The sequence below is a fragment of the Zalophus californianus genome, chromosome 5 (assembly GCF_009762305.2).
Source record: "Zalophus californianus isolate mZalCal1 chromosome 5, mZalCal1.pri.v2, whole genome shotgun sequence".
Lineage (NCBI taxonomy): Eukaryota > Metazoa > Chordata > Mammalia > Carnivora > Otariidae > Zalophus > Zalophus californianus.
Window position 1 is genome coordinate 138419229 of NC_045599.1, and position 27901 is coordinate 138447129.

Here is a 27901-nt window from a genome sequence, read left to right on the forward strand (position 1 = left end):
TATTGAATGGAGCAAGATTGTATAGTTTCTAGGGTCCTGGGAGCACATTTTAGAGTAATAATCATAAATTTAATGAGAAACCAGTGAGCATGGACACAAGCATAGAGTAGGAAAAGAGTTCAATCTCACTGGTGTTACAATTTGGTCAAATGATGCATTTAAGTATTTAAAGAAGAGGGAATTAAATGAGTTGAGTATGTATGCAAGAGAATATTTTTAGTAATTCTACATGGGGTAAACAGGAAAGTTAGGACATGGTGGATGTAAGGTACCATGAAAAATGATAGAATCACTGGACCATAGGTTCAAGGATGGTCAAAGAATTGTTAAAATTGGGATAATAAGGGGAATGAGCTGCAAAGATTGGAGATGGTGGGAAAGAAGTGATGCCTATGAACAGAGAGATAAAGTCTAGTGGATGACCATTATAGAGAGGAACTGAGGTATGCTGCAGATCAGGATCATTGGAGCAAAGTAGGTCAAGAAATTGAAAAGCTCAGAGTATTGGAAGGGCCATCTAGGTAGATTTAGATGGCATTATTGCAGGGATTGAGTGATTCAGGATTTGAAAAAGCAGGGCTGGGGGGACTATATAATATACATTCTCTTGTACATAGAAATTGTATGCTAGGGCGCCTGGGTAGCTCAGTTGGTTAAGCGACTGCCTTCGGCTCAGGTCATGATCCTGGAGTCCCGGGATTGAGTCCAGCATCGGGCTCCCTGCTCAGCAGGCAGTCTGCCTCTCCCTCTGACCTTCTTGCCTCTCATGCTCTCTCTCTACCATTCTCTCTCTCTCTCTCTCAATAAATAAATAAAAATCTTTAATAAAAAAAAGAAATTGTATGCTAAATGTGTCTTCACTGGCTATCAAACAGACCCTTTCTTGTGTCAGTGTCTTTGACTGCGAAATCTTCAACCTGTTCCCAGCAGACTGGATCTTACGTGCTTACTGTTCTCTCATCCTTCAGATGCCTAACTGCTAGTATATCACAGAACCAAGAGTCCTAAATATAGGATATATAGTGCATCCTTATTGGCTTGCAAAGTGATATGCTCTAGCCCTTCTTTAGTCCATAAATTTCAATCCATAATACCTTACTCCCAGAAAAAAAAAAAAAAAAATCATACACTTTAAATGAATGAAAGCAGACTAGGTAAAGAGGTCAAAATGGGGCAGTTGGAGTTATCTTTGTTTAAAGGGGAAGAGAGATGGCATGGGCAAGGGGTAGACTAAGAGAAAAAGGAGAAAATGAAACTTAAAAAAGAGAGAAGAATGTATAGGTATCTACATAAAGAGATAAACACTCAGAAAACCGGTTGGAGAGGAATATAGGCCAAGAAAGTGACATTGGATGCAGGAATTAATATAAGAGCAGAGAGAGATATATGAAAGACTTGAGAGATTTTGAACAAAATTCTCATAGTAACACTCAGTGTTAAGCAAAAAAATTAAATATATATTTAATATACATAATATTACATATACATATTATATATACATATTTCATATATATATTTATATATAACATTTTTCCATCTCTGAACCTGAAAGATTTACCAAGTTTCAGGCACCTGCCCCATATACAAATATTAATGAGAATACTTTTGTATCAGATCTGTAGTCAGCCACCAACAGATTTTAGACTTCTGCTTTAAAATGCACTGTGTCTGAAAGCTTAAATGAGCTAGTGCTGTATTTAAAGCAGAAAAAAAATTGTCATTAGGGAATATATCAATAGCTTTAATATCCAGGTCTCAATTTAAATCACGTTTTTTGGAAAAATATCCATCACAATTTTAAAAGGACATGTTAATTTCAAAAGAAAATAAAATTTCATTTTGGAGTCAGTAATATTTTTTTTTCCTTTGTAAGGCCTATACAACTGAGAGAAAAAAAATTAGCTGTAGATATGTGTTAGCATTTTAACTAAGTTGAAGTTATCTTGACAGATGAAATCACAACTGAGATTAGATTGAAAAGATATAAAATTGTCATTGAAGAATCCCGTGTTTGAACTAACAGAAATCATTTTATTAATAAAATATGTGTAGAAATATGATACTCTTAAATAATTCTTAAATACAACAAAATTAGTAATGTAATTTATGGAAGCGGTGTACCTCATGTGATTTCACTGGCATTGTATGTCTACTATTATTTGTCTACATGAATATTTCAGCATCTGAGTACATAGTGCACTGCATCAACCCATGACTACAGCGTATATTTAAATTATATCCATCAAGATGTAGCACATGGCAAGACCTTGATGTCCTTTCCATTCTCAGATTTTCCAAGTTTTGATTTGTTTTTCATTTCCCAGACTTTTTTCTGACATTTTTCTTATGTTTTTTGAATTGGGTTATTAAACTACAGAAACATCTTTGATTTAGTTTTTTCGAGTATTTATTTTTGCATTGTTTTACTTTGTGAACATTGATGACGATGATCTTTAGATATATGACTGTGTCTGAAAGCTTAAATGAGCTAGTGCTGTATTTAAAGCAGAAAAAAATGTCATTAGGGAATATATCAATAGCTTTACATAACACAAACAAGGCCTGTTTTACAAGCTTAGCAAGGTTGGCATTCATAAAGCAAGTTCCTTAGCAGCCTGCTAGACCTCTTGTAATCAAGTGCCTCTGAACTCCTTGTACTTGCTACCTTACAGTTTTCTTTCTTTCTCAACATGTGTCCCTTGGAGCTTTATGGAACCTCTCAAGTAGTAACCGCCTGATCAATATTTCCTCCTCGATTGATAAGATTATAGAACATGAAATGCCACTGTCGAAATGTAGAAATGCTGTCTCTCTCATTTCCATGGGATGGGGGGATTTTTGATTTTTAGTATTTGGATATTCCTCACAGCCAACTTATTTTCCTTTTCATGTTTTTCTTTACACTTAGGTTGTAACTCTGCTTCTCCAGTGTGTATATATTGTTTGTGTCTCCTTTCTTACTCTACATTTAGCTTTTTAACACATTCCATGGGCAATAGTGTAATTAAGAATGTACACTCTGGCACCACATTCTGTGAGTTGGAATCCAGCATTATTAATTATCAGGTATGTATGAAGAAGATCTTTAGTAAGTCACTTAGCCTATCTGTATTCCATTTTCAGCATCCATATACTGGAGATGATAATTATAGGATGTGACCCTTCAGGAACTTTTATGACTAAATGAGTTACTATTGCAAAGTGCTTTGAATATTGCCTGGAATGCACTAAACCTCTTCTTGGTGGATGTTAGTTGCCATTCTTGACTTTAATTCTGTCACTCTGATTTTGCATCTGAAACTATTTCTCCCATCTAAGTTTCTACTTCTACCACTACTTCTCACTGTGATTGAGTCTAACCAGCATTAGCCCTGCCACAGAAAGCCATTGTGTTTTCATTTTTAGTAAAGCATTGGAAATTTGGGAATCCTGAAATATCTGTGGATATAATATGAAAATTAAACAGGTATAGATAAGTTTAGCTGAATCCATTTACCACTAAAAGTGTAAATAAAACATAGTGCCTAGGCTACAAAACTTGACTTACGGTAGTCATATTAGCACATCAAAATATAAGGCTCTGATTAATCAGGGTCTTTCTTGATTTTAAAGTCCTTGTAAATCATGCATTAAATACCATGCAGGGATGCCTGGGTGGCTCATCAGTTAAGTGTCTGACTCTTGGCTTTTGCTTTTGGCTCAGGTCATGATCTCAGGGTTGTGAGATGGAGCCTCACGTCAGGCTAGGTGCTTAGTGCAAACTCTGCTTGTCCCTCTCCCTCTGCTACCCCCCCCATAAATAAATAAAATCTTTTAAAAATACCATGCAGATGATTCCCAATTTCTGGGTTTCAGAATCTGAGGAAAATAATGCTGAGACCTAGTTAAGGCATTCACGGATTGATTGATTGATTCATTCATTCATTCATTCATTCATCCATCCATCCATCCATTTATTCATTAAATAACTAGTGCATATCTACTCTGACTTAGAAAATCAGATTTGGGCAACCAAGATATGTTTCCAAACTAATGGAGACCTAACATATATCCACCAAAATTTAAAAAGTTGATTGACAAGGCAAATTATAAATGTAGGACGATGCCATGTCCATAATGCTTCCTGTCTGCTCTAGTCTGGTGCCACCTAAATATCCATCCTTATTCCCAACACCTCTTGTTTACTGGTTACCCTAAGATCCTTTTATATTACTGTCCCTTCCTTCTATGGCTTGCTCCCATTTCCCATAGAAAACGTTTGAGCCCTTCTAGTAAGTCAGACTTTTCCCTAATGCCTGTAGTCTGTGTGTATAGTAGCGCTATTTTGTTCACATCGAGCATGTAGGTGCCATCAATAGCTATGCGTGATGCCAAACTAAACCTACATGGTTAAGTAATTAGATTCAAAGGCCAAATTTTGAGTCATCTAGTACATGAATGGAAGAATTGTGACTCATAACTATTAAAAGATTTATCACAAAGATGAGTTGGGGCTTTTTTCTTTGCCATTGATCATAGAAAATATGAACGTATGTGTACTTGGCAAGCATAGTGATTCCCAACGATTATAAAAAGTATAAAACATGTTTTATAGTCTTGAATGAACTCCCAAAATATTTTATGGAAGTCTACTTCCGTCATATTATCAAGAATAGAAACCACTGTGTGAGTCTGAAGTCTCAAAACATTGGAAAATGCTCTAGCCCTCTTTCAGCCCAGTTTCTGGAACTGCCTCTGACTAAGGTTCATCAGCCAAAAAATGGGATGATAATAATAACAGTCCCTGTATCCACCTGTGTGGTGGGGAGTAAACAAGGTCACATTTTAAAGAGCTTAGTAGAGCTTGACTTTCTGTGAGCAGTCAATAAGTTTATTAACAGATCCTGAGGTTCAGGGTGGCAATTCAGCTGACAGATGATTCACGGCAATACCAGCTTTAGGCTCTTACCTTTCCAGGCTCAGCCCTATGTTTCTTCCCAGTGTCTTGCTTTCTTTTTTTTCTATTCTTGGCCATTCTACATTTCTTTCTTTAAAAATACTTTGTTCCTTGCATGCAAGTATTGAATACCGGGTCGTACTTAACCACGTGAAATCTATATAATGTTTGGCAATTTCTAAATCAAATGCAAAAGGAAGTAGTCTTGACCATATCTAGGATTCCCATCTCTTATATTTTTTGACAAACTCTTCAATAGTTTTTACATAAAGCTTTCTATAGCGGATCCTATTAAGAGTATTTGCAAACATTAATTCATTTCTATCAATGGTTTCTAGTACTGGGAAAAAATTAACTCATTGGTGAGCAGCATATGTGGTGGAATCCATTTTAATATTTGTTTCCAGTATTTGGGTGCAATTTAATTCAGTTTAAGTGTATTTGGACTGCAGCCATTGAAAGCCATGGGGTTTCTTTGCAGGTGATCTGGAGATGCCTTTGTCCTCCTCTCAGAGTCTGGGTATTGCTTGAGCTTCTCCATGGCGATAAATCATGCAGCATAGACCCTGGCGTGCTGTGTTGTTAGGATCTCTGCATGATCAAAGAGCAAGTTGTGTAAATAATAGATTTATCTCAAATAAACACAATAAAATGGAATGGATTTAATAGACATGAAATCTCTTATAGGCTCAGTGGCCAAATTCTGTTTAAAGGCTCAGAATCACAATAAAAAAGCAGAATTTAGAAAAGGCATGCCATCACCTGGGTCAGAGGGCAAACACTTATAATTTATTTACAAATAAATGTGTACATCATAAATTCTTCAGTATTCTAAAGATAAATTGAGACTCAATTTCACATTTCTTCCCTTAAGTTTTTTTTTTTTTTTTTAAGATTTTATTTATTTGACAGAGAGAGCACAAGCAGAGGGAGAGAGAGGGAGAAGCAGGCTCCCCACTAGGCAAGGAGCCCGATGTGGGACTTGATCCCAGGACCCTGGGATCATGACCTGGGCCGAAGGCAGCCGCTTAACTGACTGAGCCACCCAGGCATCCCTCCCTTAAGTTTTTTACATATAGTCTTGATGAAATTGCCTTCCCACATTAGAAAGCAGCTAACCTGAGTGGCTCTCATCAGAATATGATTTTATTAAAATAATATATCACGGGGTACCTGGGTGGCTCAGTCATTGGGCGTCTGCCTTCCGCTCGGGTCATGATCCCAGGGTCCTGGAATCGAGCCTCGTGTCCGGCTCCCTGCTCCGCGGGGAGCCTGCTTCTCCCTCTCCCACTCTTCCTGCTTGTGTTCCCTCTCTCACTGTGTCTCTCTCTGTCAAATAAATAAAATCTTAAAAAAATAATAATAAAAAATAAATAAAATAACATATCACGACACTTTCTTTCATCTATCTTTTCATACTGTGTTTCAGAATCTTGGATCTTTAATGTTAAAAGAAATATTTTGTTATTACTATTGGTAAGGTATTGGTTACATTTACTCATTTTAAGAGTCAAGATGTTACATTGGTTAAAACTTTAGTATCTGGAGTTAGGCACTTTTTGAGTTCTAATCAAGGCTTCACCACAATATAGTCTTTTGACTTTGCAAGTTATATAACCTCTTCTATAAAGGGAATGCAAGAATCAATGCTGTCTCATAGAGTTTTGTGAGGATGAACCGAGTTATTATATGTAAACTATTTAGTATGCCACCTGGGAGGGAGAACATTCTCTGCGACTCTCTCATGTTTCTGCACATGTTCTGAGCAAGAGGCATTGACATCCCTGGCTAAGCCATGGATGAGAGATAAGATAGATTTGGAGATAGGAAGAACCATAGATCATAGAGATAGGATCTCCTTTCATGAAAGGGGGGAAATTTATTTATTTATTTTTTTTACCTCATAATAAAGATAATGTCTTCATCCTAGGGAAAGAGTGAGCATGTGTGCTAGGAGCTACCTTTGAAAGTTAGGGATTTTCTATGCTTGGATTCCTCGGTCTAAGTATACATGTGCAACATGCATACAAGCTATTTCATAGGGTCCCCATGACAGTTGTGGGGCCAGGAAAACTAATGTGAACATGAAACTCATGCTGTATGCTGTGTCCTGAGTAATGATGTCTTCTGTGTCTGAGTTAGGAATCCCATGTTTTATGCCACCATTTATAAAAACATCATAAGCAGGCTAACTTGGCTTAAAAGCAAGGTAAAATCTTAAATCCTTTTTATAGTTATTTGGTTACATAATTAGCACTCAGTAAACATTAGCTGCTGTTAGTATTAGTATTATTTACTTTAAAGAAGTCAATGTAGGGGTGTCTGGGTGGAGCAGTGGGTTGAGCACCAACTCCTAGTTTTAGCTCAGGTCATGATGTCAGTGTCGTGGGATCAAGCCCTAAGTTGGGCTCCGTGCTAAGCGCAGAGTCTGCTTGGGATTCTCTCTCTCTCTCTCTCTGCCTCTCTAAAAGTAAATAAATAAATCTTTAAAAAAAAAAAAGTCAATGTAAATTTCCCAACACTATCAAGAATAGCAATTGACAAAAACAACCCCACAGCAATCCATTTAATGTTTGTTTGCCTTTTTTATGAATGGCACAATGTTTAGGTTAATCGGACTATGGTCTAGCTATTTGGATCCTTCATCTAAATATGGATCTTTTAAATTTATGTAGATGATTTCCATGTTGGAAATAAAAGTTATTTATGTTTAAAATAATTAATTAATTTGGTTGCTAGCCATTACATTCTGAAATTCCTAGGCATAGCTTATCCAAAAGAAAAAGGAAAAAAATGGTATGTAAAATTTGTAAATTGGATCACTGATTCTCATTTTGGTAGCAAATTGAAGCGTCATGCCATATCAAATCTTTTGTAGTCTCTCTACAGAGAAAATATGTCAAAGAAATATAATCATACTTGAGAGCCAATTTTATTACCTGTAATTTGTTTAGAGTCATTCCTTTAGAAAAATGAGACTGTTTTGACTGATAGAAAAGTTGAAAACTAGGGCTTATGAATAAGACATGTTAGTGGTAGGAGTGCCTGGGTGGCTCAGACAGCCTGTGCTCTCTCTCTCAAATACATAAATAAATTTAAAAATCTTAAAAAAAGAGAGAGCTGTTAGTATTACATTAACTTCAGTCTCCAAAGTATGCTTTTGCTTTGTTTTGTTTGTTTCAAAATTGAAAAAAAAATCTTGATTACTAAATAATGTGTACTAAGTGTTTAAAGACCACACTTAGCAAACTTGGAATATTCTTCAGTTAAACAGGAATGATTGAAGCAACTTTATCCTGAGGTTTCTACAAAAGTTAACTGGATAATAGAGTGAATTAATGGTTGCCCATGTGCTAACTTGGTATAAAACATATTTGATATTTCATTTTTATTGTAGTCTTAAAAATATTTAAAATATTGTACAAATGAAATTAAGAGCAAAACTTATTGATTTTCTAAAGCTCCTAGGTTCTGCAGCCTGTATTTTAAAATCTACTCTGCCATGTCAGGTGTATGGGAAGTATTGAAGTTGTATTCCATTTGGGGAGGTGTTGGAATTGCACACTTTTAGATTCTGCTATGGTCCCCAGTACTCTTCAGTCATGACTCGGCTCTGATGCTCACTCAGATTTCTCATCTACATTACTTCTTTGTTTCCTGTATGCAGCTAATTTTAAACTGTGTTAGAGGATTCCTAATGTCTTATCAAAATTTAAAATGCTATAATGGGGAAAAGGAAAGAAAAATAGTAAACATGACTACTGTTTGAGGATGCATTCTTATATTTTCATTAGAGTGGAGTCTAGATGGATAGATGTTGCATTTTCTGTAATATGTGTGAAGTTGGAAGTGTAATGACAAAGGGAAAGCAAATTGAACCCATATACAAGTGACAAAGTTACTTAAAGGAAATAATCTCTTCCAGATCTACTGATGTGTAACAAAATCCGTATTTATTGGTATAAGGTAACAACTTTTCTTCTTATGTTGACAGTTTCTATGGAACAGAAAATCAGACAGTACCCAAAGGGCATGGCCTGTCTCTGCTTCATGCTTTGGAGCCTCATAAGGGAAGATATAAAAGGCTTGAGGTTTCCTAAATGATTGGTGCTGAAATCATCCAAGGGCTTCTTCATTAACATATCTGGGGTTGGGGTTGATATATCTCGAAGGCTGCACTCAGCTGGGCCTATCAGTACATGCCTATAAGTGGCCTCTCCATGTGACCTGGGCTTTGTTACAACCTGGCAGTCCGTGGATTTACATGGTGGCTCAAGTCTCAATGATCAGAGAGTTGCATAGTCTTCTGAGACCTAGTCTCGCCTAATCAGAATGTTACTTCTATGCGCCCTGTTGCTCAAAGCAACCACAAACCCAGATCCAAGGGGACGATACAGAGATTCCACTTTATTTTATTTCAAGACTGTTGCAGAATTCATGTTAAAGCTGTCACCAAATATATATAAAGGGGGCTGTCTTCCTAATGATAAAAATATAACAATCTATAGCTAATTTGGGAAGTAAGTCAATGTTTTCCTTTCCTCCAAAAAAAAAAAAAAAAATCTCACAACGCAGAAGCATCTTGAGCATTTTTAATGATACTAAGAAGACATATAATGCTTTTTTGGTTCAGTTTTTTGATTCCTCAATAATTATTCATATGGTCTTTGGAAGAATAATAGCAAAATAAATGTTTCAAAGGCCAGTAAAGTTAAACAGAGAATGTATATAAATTTCCAAGGATGAGAGAATAATTGCTGGTAGAGAAGTGAGATTAAAAGTAAATTCATTAAGTATGTAGCATCTCAGTGATTTTATATATATATATATATATATATATATAATTTTTTTTCTATTTGTATTGCAAGCCAATAAGGATCTTGTTAACAATAGGTGGGGAGGAGGTTTGGGATGATTTTTACATCAAAAACATAGATTTGACAGTGTCACATATAATATTAAGCTGCCTGATAGCACTTGATGTTTATTTGACAGGTTTTATCTACTATAATATCTACACAATTCTATTTTTTAAGACTTATTTATTTATATTAGAAAGAGAGAGAGCATGTGATTGGAAGGAGGGGCAGAGGGATGAAGACAGAGAGAGAGAGAGAGAGAGAGAGAGAGAGAGAGACTCTTGAGCAGACTCCCCACTGTGTACCGAGCCCATTGTAGTGCTCGATCCCAGGACCCTGAGATCACAACCTGAGCTGAAATCGAGTCAAATACTTAACTGACTGGGCCACCCAGGTGCCCCTCCACATAATTCTTTAACTGAAAAAAGTTTATTTCTGTATTTAGCATTTGTGAACATTTTGATCATTTTTTAAAGCACGATTTTGTAGCAATTTCAGGCTCATTTAACCATATCACAACTTGATGGAGAGAAGTATTAATACTGCTTCAGTTGACCGAGCAAAAGCAGAATATATGTGAAACATGAACAGAACAAGAAATGATTTTGTTTATATTCCTCTATTAAAGTATTTCCATTGGCAGTTTTTGTTAGAGGGATGGGATTAGTTACTCTGAATAAAAACACTCTCCCTGCGAACTAAGATTACTTGTGACAATACACTGAGAGACAAAAAGTTTGCCTGTGAAACTGTTAATTCAGTAATACTCTCCATCTTCAATTCTGATGTTAGTATTATCCTCCTTCCTTAAGAAAAGCCAGAGATAAATGTGAGAGACCTTTACTCTAGCCACTGATTTTCAAACATCTTTGTTTCTAGACCTTTTTTTTTTTTAATATATAGTTTTAAATATTCTCGATGGCTTTAAAGAGCCTCAGTTTAAGTTCCCTGGTTAGCTTTCTATAAAAGACCAACCCTAAAGACCCTCATTGGCAACGCTGTCAGGACCCTCTCACTTTTCCTGTATCTTCACTTAATAAACTTCTATCGCTTTACTCAATAAATAAATAAATAAATATAAAAAGATAAAGAGCCTTACTTTATATGGGCTTTATTTATTGATTTAGTGTATTAAAATTAAAACTGAGGATTTTTTATGAAAATTTCTTTCTTCAGGGCGCCTGGGTGGCACAGTTGGTTAAGCGACTGCCTTCAGCTCAGGTCATGATCCTGGAGTCCCAGGATCGAGTCCCACATCAGGCTCCTTGCTCAGCAAGGAGTCTGCTTCTCCCTCTGACCCTCTTCCCTCTCGTGCTATCTCTCATTCTCTCTCTCTCAAATAAATAAATAAAATCTTTTAAAAAAAAAAGAAAATTTCTTTCTTCATACTTTATTACCAATATACTCTTTAAAATTTTTCTTCTTCATTGTAAGTGAAAAATATCATATAGATTTAATTATATTATGACTGAGGTTGCATGTCTTTTCATAAGATTTTACACTTCTTTGTGGTGAAATCTTTATATACCTTGCACAATTGTATATTGAGTTTTGCATTTTTCTTTTCAAGAATTTTATATGTTTCAAGATAATTTATCACTGAGATAAGTTACAAAGTTTCTGTAGTTTGTCTTAGACTTAGACTTTATGTTGTTGTCATTTATGTGTATTTTTTGCCACTGTTTTCATTTGTGTTTTCTATTTTATAATTACAGTGTTCTTTCTGACTTAAAGTCACATAAGTTTCTCCTATTGTTTGTTCTTTTTTTCTTTTAGAGAGAGAAAGAGAGAGTGTGTGCACAAGTTGGGGGGGAAGGCAGGGGCAGAGGGAGAGAGAGCACCTCAAGCGGGCTCCAAACTCAGTGCAGAGCCCGACTCGGGTCTGGATCCCATGACCCTGAGATCATGACCTGAGCAAAAATCAAGAGTCAGACACTTAACCCCCTGCACCACCCAGGGGCCCTTCCTATTGTTTTTTCAAGTGCATTATTTGTGTATATCTAAATTTTTGTGCTTTCTAAAATTTGCACTTGTATCATGTTTGAGGTAGTAATCTAATTGTATTTTTTCTAGATGATGAAAAAATCTTCACAATATGATTTTGAGGTGATTTATCTTTTCTTTAATTGCTTTGAAATGGTATTTTTAATGTTGCACTGAATCCCCTCATCTTTGCATGAGCTTACTTTGTTCTCTGCCTCTTAATTTCGGAGATGAGAAAAGTAAGTTTATATGTTTTATCTAATATATATTATTTGATAAAGAGAAATTTGTGTGAATATACTTTGGATAAATGGTGATTTTAGAGAAGATGGTGGTAGTGACAGCAACAATATTAACCATATAGCTGGGACCCAAACTAGTGCCTCTTAAGATCCATTCTACAAGGCACACTTGCTCACCACATTATACCCAATGAGTTTTCATCTCTTTGAATTATTGCTTATTAAGATAGTTCAAATGAGAGTCACCTGTGTGGCTTAGGCGGTTAAGCGACTGCCTTTGGCTCTGGTCATGACCCTGGAGTCCCAGGATCGAGTCCCACGTCAGGCTCCCCGCTCAGTGGGGAGTCTGCTTCTCCCTCTGATCCTCCCCTTTTCTCTCTCTCTCTCACTTTCTCTCAAATAAATAAATCCTTAAAAAAAAGATAGCTCAAATGATTAGTTTTCTTAAAAGTTCTTGACATATAAATTATCTAGTGAATATCAAAGGTAAAGCAGAATTTTCTGTAGGATATCATGAATTATAACCTAAAGGTTTCAAAAATAATAAGAATTTAACCAGGGACGTTTATCATGCTATGCATTATGGTCTAGAAAAGGGTATTTTCTAACGTTGGGTCTGCAATTACTTCAAAATGGGTTTTGAGAGATAAAATAGAAGTGTGAAGTGATCTACCAATGCTGAATTTACCATTTATAAGGTCTTAGTTTCCCTTATAGGATATAGCTACAGCTATCCTCAATGTAATTGAAAAGGGAAGAAAATTAACATAGAGACAGGTTAATATGTTTGGGCTTTTATAGGCTTATTCCTTCATTCACTATTTGTTTGTTTCCGTTTATGTATAGGAAAACATAACCCAGAAAGCCTACTTACTATAAGTCTATACTTGGTGTAATCATCTCCTTTTTTTACATTCTCACTACCATTTCTTTGTTCATATTGGAACAGAACTTCAGTCATATATTCAAAGTAGAAGTGAACATCCTCTCTTCCATCCAACCATTGGACATCTGTAAAATTTAAATAGGATAACTGGTCTACCACAATAGACAAAAACTGTACTTACATGATACTTTTGAGATCTCTTACTACTTTTTCAACGAATGGTCTAATTTTGATAAGGCAATTAAAAAAATCTCACTGCATTTATCTAATCATAAAATTTGTTTATTATTTATTCTTTTTTTCTGCAGACATACGAGGCACAGTTATTAGTGTACTCCTGAACAAACAAATGCAATCTCTGCATTAATCTGTGTCCGTGAGTCTTGATATATTGGGGCAAGACCTAAGCACATGTCATGATGCATTATGTTTACTAATTCACAGAGAAATTATTGTGCCATGTCCTGTGTTGCCTGAATTTCTTCCATGATTCTGTTCAAGATAATAGAGTTTTAAAACTTTATTTTTTTATATATGAAAAAAATTAACTCTGATGGCACAGTGCAATAAAATCTGATCAGTAAATGCTAAGTCATTGTTTAAAGATAAATGTGGATTCACATTATCTTGGAGTGTATCAACTTTCAGTAGTTGAACTGTCATATTAAAAGTTATTCATTTTCTGAAGTTGTTCCATTTAAAATCAGAGATTAAGGCTGGCACTGACATATTTTGGCTGTATATTTGTGCCCTGTACGCATGCAAGTTTTCCTCAGTACATAAAATTCTCTGATTTTAAAGGATACTACTAGAATACTAAGACAAACATCACTTTAGAGACTTATAATACTGCTCACTTTCTTATAGAATTGTGAGGTCCTGAAGACAGGATTTCTCTTTCTTCCTGTTCTCACTGTTCTCCCTCAACTGCTCAAGAATTAATACCTATTAGTACTTGCCCATTCTAGAGGCTCAGTTCAATTTTTTCTTTTGGAGTTGTATCAAAGAGCTACCTAATAAAAATGGAATTTTTGGCCACATTCTGTAATGCATTATGATTCAGCATGTATTTTAGCGTATCAACTTGTATACTCTTCTAAGTATTGAGGAAATGTGACAATAAATAATGTAGTGTGTTTTTCCTTCAAAGAGCTTACAATAGTAAGTTCTTGCCTTAATATGATGTGTATTAATGTGCATCTGCATCCATTAACTCTTGTTTTCTCAAGAGAGGTAAACTGAATGAATATAACTTGCTGCCTTTATATAGAAGTTGCACCTCAGAGACATGAAACAGCATTTTCCAAGTCTCAAGGTTATTATGTGGGGACCCAATAATGTGAAACCCACCTTTTTAAATCTTATCCTAAAGTCTTTTCTAGTCTTCTAAACTGTCTCACAGATAGGATGCTGAGTTCTCCAGTTGCTTAAAGTACTTTAAAACTTCAGGACCATGATTCTAGAAGAACATGCAATATGATTTTTAAGTCCTCAGAGCCGGGAGGGAAAAAAGAGAGGTCGGGGGGAAGGAGGGAGGGAAGGAGAAATACAGGAGAATGAGGGAAAATAGCCCAGAATGTAGGTGACACAAAAGAATCCTCATTTTTTGGAGCTTATAGAGAAGTGGAATCCAATCACTGTATATCAGATTCTTTTTAATCCACAATTTGTGAACTCTTAAAAAAGGAAATAATTTTTTCAAAGTCACCATGAATCAGTTGTTTCAAATTGAAAAAAAAATGTTATCATGGAACTAGTAAAATTAACTTAAAATGTAGACATGATATATGTTGATTTCAATTGTGAATTTGACAGATTTTCTCAAAATAATTTGTGGACATTCTAAAAGCGTGGACTGCATGATCATTAATTTACACTATTTTAATAGAATATTCACAGAAGATTGCTTATAGGAAGACTGCCATCTTGATTAACATGTGCATGTTGCACAGCTCTATACTTGGCATTGGCTGTGAAAAACAGAATTCTTAGCAGCAAATTCTGTTGAAACCGTGTATATAAAATATCCAAGTTAAGCAGAGTTGCTAGGTTTAGCTTATATTTTGGATGACAAGATAAAAAAATTAAATGCCCTTCACAGACTGGAATGATTGCAATAAGTTAACAAAAATAAAATTGTGTAAGAACAAATGTGAAATCCTGATTTAAAAATAATATTGGGTATCTACTAAGTTTCAGGCACTATTTCAAAGACTTGGACTACATCTATCACACATAGGGACAGCTACCCCTGCATTAATGGATCATGGATCTTATGGTTTAGCAGGGACACACAGAAAATAAATAATAAGCATAGCGTATCATATTTCCAAGCTAGTAGGTATACATATAGGGGAAATTTAGGGAAGAATAAGGGATATGGGAACGGGCCCAAGAGAGACGGGGGAGCTGTGGGCTTCAGTATTAAATACCTGGGTTAAGAGTTGTCTCATGAGAAGTAAGACTTGACCAAGAACTGGGGCAAGAGGAAAGAATAGCACATGTAGATATCTGAAGGAAGCATTTTCCAGCAGAGGAATAGCTAGAGCTGGGCTAAGGGGAGGGATGTAAGTCTAGTACAATCCAGCACATCAAAGAAGGCATATGCAATGGGTGTGGAGCACATGAGGGGGGCCATATTAAGGAGAGGTCAGCTCCTATAGCATCGTGTGGGATCGCATAAAGGACTTTTGGCTTTTGATGGCTTCCAGCTGAGGAGTGATATAATCTGACTGATGATTTAAAAGGGTCCCTGTTGCTGCTGTGTTGAAATTAGACTGTAGAAGGGGACACCACAGAAGCAGGAAGATTCCTTAGGAAGTTACTGTGGGGTGTGAGTGAGGGATCAGAGTTGAGGCTTCCTCCAATAATGTTGGCCTGCACAACCTGAAGCATTTAACATGGCTATATCGATAATCATTCAGAAGTTTAAAATAAAAGAATGATTAATTCATGGAGTAAAACCAAGCAGTGGTATTACCTATAAGCTTAATGGAAGTCAAAAACAAAAGTTCTGTTAAAAGATGAAGTAGTGAATAGATGTTTAAGGAGCCCTAGCTACAATATGGACATCGGACCAGCCACTTAATAAATATTATCTCTTCTGATAAGATATATCCAATGAGCAAATTAAGAGAAAAATTCATAAAAGAAAAAAGATAAAAACATATATACATATATTTGTACAGACATACATACATAGAGATATTAATGTTTCATGCAGTCAGGCTGTCTTAATACAATTGAAATGTTAATATTTCAATTTCTTTAAAAAAGTAATATTTTCTCTCAAATGGCAAGTTTTACAAAAAGCAGATATGGGATACATATGAATAAATGCAGTCTCAGTGGAAATGCCCCAGACTGCTTTGGGAAACAGTGATAATTTGAAGAGTCCTATCAAATATTAAACACCACTCTCAGGTATGTTATACAGAGGATAATTTGAGAATTACTACTATTTTTTGACGTTGATTCCATCACTGGTACTCAATGATTTGTATATTCTATGCCTGTAAGAATTTAGAAAATAATCAGGTATCTCATGGTCAGTCTTTTTCAAATTAAAGTTTAATTGTGTGTAGCCTTCACAGATCAACCTTGATCTCTCTGCCACCATTGGCACTACTTAGCATCTGCTGAGGTCAAAGGCTGAGACCCTCCCTGCTCCCACTATGCGTTTCACTTTACCAAGAGATGTGTGGAGCATTCTCTTTGCCAGTTTTCCCAGAGAACAACCCATGGATAAAAAAGACCAAAAACTTCCAACTCCAACTCTGACAAATGGTATCCCATTTTAAAATTGCAGGATTTACCATTTGAGAGTTCCAGCAACAGTTTGGAGAACAAAAGAGGCAGGAAATAAAGACAACATTTTAGGCAACTTGAGTTTCAGAAAAGGTCAATTTTAATTAATGTAAAGGAAAAAGGGCAACTGACGTAGGTTGTACATGCAGACAAATGAAAGTGATACAGTCTGAGGTCTCAAACTTGGCAAGATGAAGAGTTTAAAATGCTAATGAGGGATCCAGGTGGAGGAAGGAGAGACCACTGAGAAATGAACTGGGGAAGACCATGGAAGATACAGTATTTCTCAAATGAAAGTTAGGGGCGCCTGGGTGGCTCAATCAGTTAAACATGTGACTCGATTTTGGCTCAGGTCATGATCTCAGGGTCTCAGGATCAGCCTCACTTCAGACCCAGCAGGGAGTCTGGTTGAGATGCTTTCTCTCCCTCTGACCTCCCTGCCCCCACCCATATGAGTGCTCTCTCTCTCTCTCTCTCTCAAATAATAAAGAAATATTTTTTAAAAGAAAATCAATAAAGGATCCTCTAAGAGGACTTAGAAATCAAAAGCAGACTCAGGCAAAAATGCTAATTTTCATCTTTTCCTTAAAAATCAAGCAGTTTGTTTTAGTGCAACTTCAAAGCTCCCCATATCACTGATTTTCTAAGAGGCTATTTACTGTCCTTCCTAGCATAGATACTTCTTTCCTAATGGGCCTCGATTGAATAGGTTATAGAAGTAATTTTTGTTAGTTCATTCAGAGAAAAAAAAAGAATTAAGACTGTAGTAGGTGGGAACTAATTTCATTATCACCATGAAAAAAAAAAGTGACCAACTTCTATCATGACTTATTTTTAATAGAAATGTGACTGTGTTTGTGTATGTGAGTGTTTCTTTCCAGAGGTATTGACTCCAGTTATTATGAAATATTGACTTGGGGTTGTGTTTTTTTCTTGTAGCAAAAAGTGATTCTTGAACCCCATTCTCCAAGAAGCATAATATTCAAACTGCTTTTACTATTTCTGACACTCTCCTCTATCTTACTAGTTATCCGTTCATATTTTTAACTATTGTTTGCCAAAAATAAAACACAAAGCCAAAATATTTAGTAGTCTGTGTGTATATTTAGATGGATGGATATATCCAAATATGAACATGTGCGAACACTTGACCTCACCTATCCATGTCAAGCTAATTGCATTTTCTTGTGGGGAGCATAGGGGCCACATTTTAATTGTACAGGTACACATTCCATATCTTCTTGCACTGCCACTGACTCATTATGATTCTCTAATTTCAGACCCAGGTTGTAACCATGATAGAAAATTCTTATTTGTTTTGTTTTGTTTTGTTTCGTAGCTGAAAAGTCAAGGAAAGTCGGGGTCACTGAAAATCCAGGACCCTGGGAACTTGTTAGCATTTTCAAGAAAAATCTCTTTCTAATTTTTTTCTGATGCAAATCAAATCTTTCTCTCTTGCTTCTCAAAAATGTAAGAATAACTATTTCAACAGATACATTTATTTGTATTTTATCTCCTTCTAGAGTCATAAATTTCATTAAAAAATGTGACAAGTATTATATTTTCCTTATTTTCTCAAGTTACTAATATTTTAAGATATCCTTGTAATAATGACTAATATAATGAGAACCTAATTCTTTTTTAGCACAAAATATGAAAGGATCCTGTGCCTACACACAAAACATCAATTTCTGCTTTTAAAAAATCAGTACCTCTTTTCTGACATTTTTCTTGATTCCTTCTTTCTTTCCACAGTGATGGGCAAAAGGGATTGATTTTCTTTAAAATACTCATATTCTTCCTGCCAATTTCCTGACCAAATGCTTCAAAGGCTCTTCACTATATCTAAGAAATGTCTAAAATCCTTTGGCTGGCATTCAAGCCCTGTGAAAGTCATCTGGACCTAGCTAATTCCTCGGGCTCAGGGTCCAATCACCCTTTTGAAGTATCCTCATGGTTCCCTGTCTTCTCACTCATGCTCTCCTGTAGTTGTGACTCAGAACATTGAGCACTTTTAGCCTTCCCTCTTACCCACTGCATTTCACTTGATTCCATTAATTCTTCAAACTAAGCTCAAACAAATCTCTTTTATGCAGTTTTCTCATCATTCTTCCGTGCACACATTATCTTTCCCAGAGCATCTGCTGTCTGTAAATTTGGAATGTAAAATAAGCATTACCAAGATAATTCCACTCTTGTTTCTTCACTTACAAATGGAATAACATTTCAGGGGTGAAGGGGAGTGTTGACAATAGAGGAAACTATAAGGTGATCTCTAAAGTTTGTTTCAGTCAGAAAATTCTTTGATTTTATTCTCTAATTTTGACACTATTCCCAGCCCACCTCCAGGTGCCTACATCCATGGGCACTCTTCAGTTTTCATCCCCCTTAATCTCTTAGAGCCTCAGACACTGATGCATTTGTCTGCCTTCTTCAAGAAAATTTCATATGAAGTCGATGAATGTGCCTCTTCCTTCGTGCCTTTCTCTGTGGCTACTTTGTTTCAATCATCTTTGCTTTTACAAAGCTTTTAAATGCTGTAGATCGTTAATAGCCAGACAATCCTGGGTCTCTTTTTTTCTTACTCCGTGCTTTCTTCCTGAGCACTCTTAAACATGCCTTTAATTATTACCTGGAATCGATGACTCCTAAAGTGTTTCTCTCACCCAGACACCTTCTCTGATTTGCAGAGCTGTAAATCTATGACACCACTACTTAGAGTCTCAAAGACAGCTCAAGTTCTACCACATCTGAATGTGGTTACCGCCCAGCATGCACCAACCTAAATATAGGCTCTTCCATGGTTCCTTTTCCCTATGGCATCTATTACTAAAGCAAGTTATCTAAAAATAACTCTTAGTAACTTCCTCCCTCTTCCTGTATTTGGTTCACCTTCTCTATGGGTATTGTTTTTGCTTAGATCACTATCATAAAATACTCTAGACCAGGTGGCAAGGAGAACATTTACTTCTCACAGTTCTTGTAACTGAGAAGTTCATTGGGGTGCCAGCAGATTCAGTTCTGGTGAGAGTGCTCTTCCTGACTTGCGGACAACTGCCTGCTCATTGTTCTCAGATGGCAGAGAAAGACTGAGCTCTGGTGTGTTCTTATAAAGATACAGTCTCATCATCGTGGCCCCATCTTCATGATCTCATCTAAACCTAGTTATCTCCTAAAAGTTCCTCTTCCAAATATTATCATATTAGGGGTTAGGTTTTTAACATATGAATTTTGAAGGCACATTCAGTCCATAACAGGTGTTGTCTCCTAATGATCTCTGGGATCTGTCCCCCTCTCTGTCTCTTCACCAGCAGCACCCTCTTTCAGATCACCATCCTATTTGGTCCAGACTCCTAGCCCCCTCCCCATTTCTTGCTACAGCAAGAGAACAGAGCTTTTAATGGGAATGTGAGTGTAATCATGACACCGAGCTACCAAATACCTTCCCATGCCTTCTCACTGTTTGGGGATAATATCATAGTCTAAAAGAGGGGTTGGCGCTTGCCCCCAGTTAGGGCTTCCAGCTCCTGTCCCTAGCTGACTTCCCCTACCCCACTTCTTGATCTTTCAAGAGTCAGCCACAATAACTTTCTTCTAGCTGTGTAATGCTTACAGGCATTTGAAGATGTTCTACCCTCTGCCCGGAATTTTCCCTCTGCCTCCAGTCTGTTTACATGGTAGGTATCTACTTATCTTTATCACATCAGCTCAGATGTCACTTCAGAAAGAATGCCTTCCCCAGGCCAGAGGAAACCCTCCTTTATATACTCCTTTATATACTTCCACTGTGCATTCCCCTCGCCACACCCTGGAATTTAGAATGTTTTATTATTATTATTTGCATGATTATTGGGTTGATGTCTATCTGTACCCTACTGCCTGGTCTGTACCATCCCAAAAAGCAGGGTCTTTGTCTACTTGGCACATGTTTCATCTCCAATTCTAGGACACATCGTGCACCTTACTCAAATACTTTCGAATAGATGATTATATTATGTATTGCCTTCAGACATGTTGGTAGCGTTATTTGACTATTGTAGTACCATACATTCTTAGAGTACTTATGTCAACTCTTGAGTTCCTTTGCCATCATGTCTATAAAGTTTATGAATTATTAATATAAGTAAAGGAGTATTGATTGATTGCCTAGAAATATCTCTGACCATATCCACTTGTGAATCCATAATTGAACTTACATACAAGATTGCAGCTGTGATAGTCGAATTCTGAAGATAGAAAAAGCAAATAAATCCCCGCAACATCAGTTCATAATACAGAGCTTAATGGAACACAGACCACTGCTGCTGCGTCCTTAAGGAAAATGTGCTTGTTTACACTCGGGGGTAATCTAAGCCCGTATAGAGTCGTTTCGATTCAGGTACGAATAGACACCTTAAAAAAAACAATTGTAGTGTTGCTAACTAATTTGGATTCCACTTCACTAGATATATTTCATAGTATATTGTATTTCCTTAATTGATGTAAATAACACCAATTTGCAGGCAGTACTTTTTATATTTCCCTCTTATTCCATCCCATCTTGGCCACAGCTATTGAGCAACATGGGGACTGATTTATTTCCTGAGAAGAAATAAGAACTATCCACATTTTGAAGCTTAACTGATACATTAGCAGAAGAAGAAAAAATCTATTTAGTGGACCCCTAAAGGATGTTTGCCACAGCAAGAATGAACTCACAGGCTGAATGGAAGTCGATGTTCATGTACCAAAGAGAAGAGGAAAATAACATATGATTCAGTGCACATATTTTAAGTTCTAAACTATAGTAATTATCCTTAAAAAAAAAAAAAAGTGAAGAGGGCACAAGGCATCCTCACACCATGATTATTTTATTTGGATTATTGAATCTATTATATATTTGCTGTCACATATTTGGCAGGAGGATATGCATCTGCTAGGGGTTTAGAGATGGATGATAGTTGGAAATGATATTCTTTCTGTTACAATGATCATTTCAGGGAAGGCAGATTTAAAACATGCACCAAATAGGTTTACACTTCTTTTGGATTAGTATCATTTTTGGCAAATCTGAAGTTAATGATAATGCAAGAGAAGAGTAACTATACAAACAGACATCAACACTTGTGTATTTTTATTATTTATTTGGTAATTATTCCTTTTATTTATTTATTTTTGCTGTTTCATGTATTGGATATCTTTGGCATCAGATTTCTAATGCAATAATAATTATTAAAAAGTAACATTTACCAAAGAGCTTCAGTTTAACAGAAATGCAGGAAACCATTTTATTTGCATTGTTTCAATGTATCCTCCCAACAACTCTGTAGGGTTATTATTTAGATGGCTGAGATACTTTAACAAAGATCGTGGAGCTGCTGACTCATTGAAGTTCTACTTCCCTGGGATAGATGTTGTTGTGTGTTATATTTCCTCAAAAAAAAAAAAAAAAGTGGAAAGCACCAAAATCTCTTCTTCGCATTAATATAATTTTGTTATATTAATTTTGTTATAACTCATTTTGTAGTTAATAAAGCTGATCTTTCTGTGGTGAGGAGAGGTGTCCAACATAACAGCATGGAGTTGACTAAGCCAGGCTACGTACCTGTGTCTAATTTACTGACGCCAAAGACTCTGCTCTTACCCACTGAACTTACCCATCTCCCTCTTAGCATAAATGCTCAACCTAATAACCAAATATTATTTTTGTTGTTGTTGTATTTCTGATTTAGAGAAGCCTCTCTAGCAAGGAGTCAGTATTAGATTTTTACATTAACATTCAGGGCTGATAAAATATAATTAAATTTACCACTGTAAATAATTATCCTTATACCACTGCTTACTTGGAAGAAATGAAAATCTCAGCTCAGGTGAAAATTGGTCACACGACTGGCCGCTGGTTATCAATGTCTTTGGCATGCACAGACAGTGCACTCTGAAGAAGGGCTGTCAATGACCTGGAAAGACATGAATAAATTCTAGAATTTTTTTTTTAACATTTCGATATCCTTCAACTATAGAAAACAAAGTTCCTAAAATTACACAAGTTCTTTTTAGAATAGAATTTTACAATAGAAAATATTAATATTCTTTGTAACTACTTTAGACTCAAAATGTGTCTATTTTTATTACTCTATATAATTAATACATAATAAATATAATTGTCCTATCTTCTTCTTGCACATACAGAACTTTAGGCTAAGGTTATGGCAGATGTTCATACTATAGAAAAGAATTTCTAATTAAAGTTTCTATGTTTAAGAAACATTGTCATTGTCGATATTAGAACTCATCAAAACAGTCATGCTTTGAAATGTATGGGTACTTGAATTTCATTTTCCATTGAACATTTAATCATATTCTGTTGGCTTTTTTCCCATAAAAAAAGAAAAAAAATGTTAATGAGTGATCAGGTACTTCTGACAATTTTTATAGTGATAGTAAATAAGCCTTCTGAAATAAGACTTTTATTTCCTTACCAAGAAGAGAAGAAAGCAAAGCAACAACTAGTCTTTCACTGTTGCTAGGATACATCATTGAGAAATAATAAAGGCAAATTATATATTAGACACTTCTGATTAACTCTTCCTTGTCTACATTCAAAGAATATAAAGCATACATGTCAGGTTGCTATAATTATAAGATATTATTTCATTTTGAGTCAGAAATATAAAATATTATTCCTAAATACTGAATGAATGTTGGTTCAAATTGTGATATTTATAAAGGTCAAGAAATATGATAATTTCGGAACTTAGTAAATTTACTAAGTAAATTAACCAAGGCAAAGTACGATGATATAATTCTGTACCAGTTTATTTTGTGAATATGCTTTTCCTAATGTTTTAAGATCAATTAGTCATGGTCAAGAAACAAAGAAAATGATCAGAAATTGTGGAAGAGAAAAAGAATAGTAAAAATATATCATCATATTTTTTTAGCTTTATAAAATATTATAATACTATATTTCTAACCAAATACAAAGTATGGTGCTTGTCAATTTACAGAATTAGGCTTAGTGGACAGCATTTGTCAAACATATATAACAATAGATTTTGTTTGTTTGTTTGTTTTAATGGAGATATCTTGCAACACTTGTCTTTTTACGGATACTGAGGGAAAGGTTATCCCAAAGACAAACAAAATAAGAATTTTTCTTTTGAATTAGTAGACATCTTTTTTTCTTTTTTAAAATCCATTGATATTGACTGGGACGTCTGGGTGGCTCAGTCGTTAAGCATCTGCCTTTGGCTCAGGTCATGATCCCAGGGTCCTGGGATTGAGCCCCGCATCGGGCTTCTTGCTCAGCATGGAGCCTGCTTCTCCCTCTCCCTCTGCCCCTCCACCTGCTTGTTCTCTCTCTGTCAAATAAATAAATAAAATCTTTAAAAAAATAAAAAAATAAAATCCATTGATATTTGTTAACATTTAATTAAATTATAGATTAACTTGGGAAAACACCATTTTTATAAAACTTATTCTTCTTATCCAGGACTACAGACTACAATTCCATTTCTTCAAGATATTTTTTTTGCATACCACAAAATCTTGCAAAATTTTCTTTGAAATCATCTTGTATATTTCATGTAAAGTTTAAGTATTTTACTATTCTTTTTTTATGTTAATCACCATACATTACATCATTAGTTTTTGATGTAGTGTTCCATGATTCATTCTTTGCGTATAACACCCAGTGCTCCATGCAGAACGTGCCTTCTTTAATACCCATCACCAGGTTAACCCATCCTCCCTACCCCCTCCACTCTAGAACCCTCAGTTTGTTTTTCAGAGTCCATCGTCTCTCATGGTTCATATCCCCCTCTGATTTCCCCCCCTTCATTCTTCCCCTCCTGCTATTATCATCATCTTCTTCTTCTTCCTCTTCTTCTTCTTCTTCTTTTTAACATATAATGTATTATTTGTTTCAGAGGTACAGATCTATGATTCAACAGTCTTGCACAATTCATATACAATGGAATATTATGCAGCCATCAAAAGAATGAATTCTTAGTAGACACCTTTGAGCAATCATCATGTTCTGTTTAAATTTCAGCCTTATTAAGGTAGACATACCACTGTCATTTTATCATTAATCACCAAACATTGGAAATTACCTTTTCTGATTGTTCTTTATTTCTCTATAAAGTGATAGATCACTGTGTTTTAATTACCAACTACTGACAAATGGTGTATGTGAAAGCTTAGAGAGACACACCGACTTGGGCAGGTGCTTGTTGCATTTGGATTGCTTGTTAGTTTTGTCATTTCTTTGGCACAGTCATGAATGTATTTATATTTTCAAACATTCTTTCTTTAATAATTGATCTTAGATTGATGCATGTTTGACTACATTTTCTATTTGCATGATACGCATGCTATTTTGAATAGGTGAAGGAGCTGGTACACTTTTCTAACTGTGCTTCTCAGAATTACACGAGTTTGAAAGTAATTCAGAAGGATTTTGTATAAAGTCTTGGAATTTTGGATACTGTTAGTAGTTCACTTTGATAATATTGCAATAAAAAGAAGCTTAGGATAAGGGCTTGCTAATGACTATGTTGTCAACATATAGAACTTCTCAGTGGTAATAACATTGTTTAGGTTAGTAAGAAATATCTTTAATTGGATTAACTTATACACTTTCTAGATACAGTTGTAGATACAGATATATTCTATTTAGAAAAGATCAAAATTTCATTAGGTATTTTGCATGAAAACTTAAACATTTTAACATATATTACACATTTAAACTTAATATTAACAGGAAGGAATGGTCAAGGGGTAGATTTTTTGTTTGTTTGTTTGTTTGTTTTTTAATGAGAATGTGAGAATGATATAGTTAAAGCCCATGGATCACATTTACTAGTCCTGTGAAATCCCTTCTCTCATAGAATTTGTACCAAGTGCCATTAATTATTTTTCCATCTGATATCACTAGATATATGAAAATAATTGTCATCTGGTTTTCATTTTTCTGATAATTAGCTCTTCATCAATTAATGGATCTTCCACTATCTCTAGGGACTATTATACTGACTATTAATTTATGAAAACATACATTGTTGAGGAATACGTTAATAGCTAGTAAAAGAAAATATTTTTGTTCATTTTATAGAGAAGTGTACTAGCTTCAAATGTAATTGTTTAAAAAAAATACAAGTGGTATTATTAAGGATGGCTAGTGTTAGTGCATACATCTAGGTTTTCCCCATTTGAAAAAAAATTTTAATAATACCAAATGCAGTAAACACTATATAAATCTAACTGCTATTTGTCAGCTTTTTCCTAGATTCTCTGCTAGCCATCACTTTTAATGTTACAAGTCCTGTTGATTTTAATACATTGTTTCATGGCCTGTGATACAATTAGTCTATGCTGACACTTTCACTGACTGTTTTTTAACAGGTTAAAAATATCTGTAGACAGTGGCGCACCCCATCTCAGCCCCTGCCATTAAATCCACAAACACACACACACACACACACACACATACACACACACACACACACACACACACAAAATATATGTAGAAGCAAAGAAATAAGCCATTAGATTTTTTAGCTTACCTGTAGCTAGTGTTGATGAGTGCTTTTTGAAGAAAGATCAGAAAAATCTTTGAAAAGTGGCTTTTAGACTAAATGGCAAATCATAAATATAGAAACAGAAATCACTTTAAATTTATTATAAAATTGCTATAGTTCTAAATGTATTCCAACTCATTCCTTATCCCATGGCCAATATTTTAATGAACTATTAATAAAAAGAAAGGATTGCAATTCATTCCCAAATTGCAAACAGGTTGTGCTCTACAAGTTCATTTGTGAGCCACTGTTAGAATTTGGAACATATTTCCTCATAAAACCTGTGTGATGAATGTGGTTAGGACACGAAGCCAACCTGTAAGATTCTACCTAAATCAAAATGTAATTAAAATGTAGCACCAGGATCATTATAGAACCTGGCCATTACTTATCCAGCTTCTTCTTTAGGAAACAGTCTCCAATTTCTAACTTGGAAATTGGAACACTTGAGCTTCATCTTTCTTCTCTATATCTCCCTTTGTTTGCAGAATTCTCCCTGCCTTCCTCCAGCCCTAGAAGGTCCCACTTCAAATAATATAAATTGAGGTCCTTTATCAGTATGGAGAAAAATCTCTTAGCAAGAAACCATTTACAGTTGCAAGATCTTCATAAATCCTATGGTTATCTCTGAGACTTGCCTTTAAGACTGTATTCTGTCCTGTGGTCATCTTTGTATATCTGCATTTTTCAAGAAAGCAGATCCACAGTTGTCACCATATTCTCAGAGGAATTATAGACCTGCTTCCCCAACAAAACAAAGATATGGAAAGTAAACCATACCATAATTAGATCAGAATCAAAACGGGATGCCTGGGTAGTTCAGTCAGCTAAGCAGCATCTGCCTTCAGCTCGGGTCATGATCCCAGGGTCCTGGGATCGAGTCTTGCATTGGGCTCCCTGCCCATTTGGGAGCCTGTTTCTCCCTCTGCCTGCCACTCTCCCTGCTTGTGCATGCTCCTTCTCTCTCTCTCTGACAAATAAATAAATAAAATCTTAAAAAAAATAATCAAATTAACTCTGTGATTAACAATATAAGATAGAATTGATCACAAGGAGATATTTCAAGATCATAGATGTAACATTTGTTTTTCAGAAGAGAAAAGCAAAAGCCAAAAGTAGTACTCAATTAACCAAGCTTATGTATTTAGCTCATTTACAAAGGTAAAGTTAAGCAAAGATCAGTGTTGTGTCATATTAACTGAAAACTTATGTATAAAGAGATTTCTGGGGCTTTTTTGCATCTGATAATATTTTCCTAAAGTAGTCCTATACACTTATACCCTTAAGTGCCTCCCCACATTCTTAGTCCTAACAAGTTTTGACAACTTGAAGTCACACATATTCACCTCTCTGGTTTTCTATGTGCTACTAACTATGTTTATTGGATAAAGACCTTTATAACATGGAACAATTAAATTGTCTAACAGGAGTGCCTGGGTGGCTCATCTGGTTAAGCGTCCGACTCTTGATTTCAGCTCAGGTCATGATCTCAGAGTTGCGAGATCAAGCCCTGTTTGGGGCTCCATGCTGGGCGTGGAACCTGCTTTAGATTCTCTCTCTCCCTCTGCCTCTCTCCCTGCTTGTGTTCTCTTTCTCTCCAAACAAATAAATAAAATCTTTAAAAGATT

At 35.5% G+C, this 27901-nt stretch overlaps 1 protein-coding gene and 1 long non-coding RNA gene across 6 annotated transcripts in view; one reads left to right on the top strand and one right to left on the bottom strand.

Moving 5' to 3' along the window:
* The window catches only part of CDH18 (cadherin 18), a 608955-nt gene that overhangs the window by 179118 nt on the left and 401936 nt on the right, over window positions 1–27901 (top strand). The gene's annotated exons all lie outside the window — the stretch shown is intronic.
* LOC113929912 lies at window positions 5326–26472 on the bottom strand. Its single transcript, XR_003522358.2, has 4 exons — window positions 26259–26472; window positions 22536–22649; window positions 12895–13031; window positions 5326–5527 (listed from the first exon to the last, which is right to left on the bottom strand). It is a non-coding gene; the product is annotated as an uncharacterized LOC113929912 (long non-coding RNA).